General features: G+C 45.8%; 1 pseudogene; it reads left to right on the forward strand.

Annotated features, from left to right (window-relative positions):
* The first annotated feature begins 612 nt into the window (after positions 1–612).
* On the forward strand, positions 613–1,619 carry LOC147712071 (28S ribosomal RNA; annotated as a pseudogene).
* Positions 1,620–1,968: the final 349 nt, after the last annotated feature.

A 1,968-nucleotide genomic window follows, 5' to 3' on the forward strand; every position in this document is an offset into this window, starting at 1 on the left:
TGCAAACTTTACCCAGGATTAATTTAAATCTAGTATAGTTACACATTTCGAGTTTGCAGATAAAGTGGATTGCAGTTAACATGTTTGCATTTAAATATATATTTAGCATAGGGAATGTTCAGTTACTAGCTTCAGAATCATTATAATAGGTGGGTGTGTTAAATTAGATATTCAAGTGTACATCCTGATAATTGATATATGTTGAATTCAGGATATATCTCAAGTAATTGCTTACACATAATCAGTACATATCACATATAGATAATTAATGCCCTGGTCATCATACCTTAATTTTCTCAGGACTGTTCGTAGACAATTTATGTTGTCAGATTAGTACTGGAGGGTGTACTATCTCTATCATATATGTGATTTAAGTTCCTGTGAGGACAGCTTTAAATGTGGCTTCACTCCGGAACAAATGTTGTGCTGTTGGAAGCAAGATCGATTTGATGCTTATGGTCAGCAATAAAAACCCGGAATGAGCCACTGCGAAGTGGTAAAGATAGCCAAATGCCTCTTCATCTAATTAGAGACATGTATGAAAGGATAAACAAAATTCCCTCTACCCCTACCTACTATCTAGTGAAACCACAGCCAAGGGAATGGGCTTGGCAGAATCATCGGAAAATAACCCTGTTGAGGTTGACTCTAGTCTGGCAATGTGAAGAGACATGATAGATGTAGGATAAATTAGAGGTCCTCAGGCTTCAGGTGAAATACCACAACTCTTATAGTTTTTTCACTTATCCGGTGAGGCGAGGAGATAAAGTGGGGCTCTCGCTTCTGGCTCCAAGCTCCTGCCGACTGCCAGGCATGACCTGTTCCGGGGACAGCGGCAGGTAGGAAGCTTGACTGGGGCAGTACACTTGTCAAACGATAATGCAGGTGTCCTAAGGTGAGCTCAGGGAGGACAGAAACCTCCCGTAGAGCAGAAGTGATCTTGATTTTCAGTACGAATACAGACTGTGAAAGCATGGCCTCTCAATTCTTCTCACTATTTGGGTTTCAAGCAGGTGGTGTCAGAAAAGTCACCACAGGTATAACTGGATTGGGGCAGCCATGAGTTCATTGCAACATCGCTTTTTGATCCTTTGATGTCGGCTGTTCCTACCATTGGGAAGCAGAATTCAACAAGCAGTGGTTTGTTCACCCACTAATAGGGAGCATGAGCTGTGTTTAGACCATTGTGAGGCAGGTTAGTTTTACCCTACTGATGATCTGTTTTTACAATAGTAATCCTGCTCAGTACGAGAGGAACCACAGTTTCAGACATTTGATGTATGTGCTTGGCTGAGGAGCTAATGGAGCAAAACTACCACCTGTTGGATTATGACTGTATGCCTCGAAGACAAACTCCCCCGCTAATCCATAACAAAACCACCGTGCCATGGAGCCTCGGCTGGCCTGGGATAATTGGTCTCATGGGCAGGTGTTCAGAGCCACTCGCTTGGGGACTGGAACCTGGATGACACCGCTAGCGCCCTTAGTGCGCTGCATATTAGTGAGGCACCCTGTGCTAAATCATTAGTAGACAACCTGATACTGGGTCACAATACCGTAAGTAGTAGAGCAGCTACCTTGATGTGATCTATTGAAAGTCATCCTCTGAGCCACGTTTTTGTCCCCATCTATAGGCGCACAAGGACCCACTGCACCACACCCAGGGGTGAGTTCTTCTGCTGCTAGGCCGACAGGAGGGACTCAGAGGGGGAAATATGGACAAGTGTTAGGCTGCCTCCACCAAGTGCTGACTGCCATTGGGGCCCCCCTCCTATCCCTGCTCCACCGGGTGCAGGGTCGGGTCATGATCTATTGCAGGGTGACCATATGGCTGGACCTGGATACCCCTACTCCAGCACAAGTCACTGGGAGGCAAACAGACCCAGGAAGGAGCCTTCCGAGCATCAGCCTTAGAGTGCATGGCCATTTTTGTCGTCCTCGGACTGCCATGTGATTGGATCCTGGGTC

This window comes from Lissotriton vulgaris, chromosome 5 (assembly GCF_964263255.1).
Source record: "Lissotriton vulgaris chromosome 5, aLisVul1.2, whole genome shotgun sequence".
Classification (NCBI taxonomy): Eukaryota; Metazoa; Chordata; class Amphibia; order Caudata; family Salamandridae; genus Lissotriton; species Lissotriton vulgaris.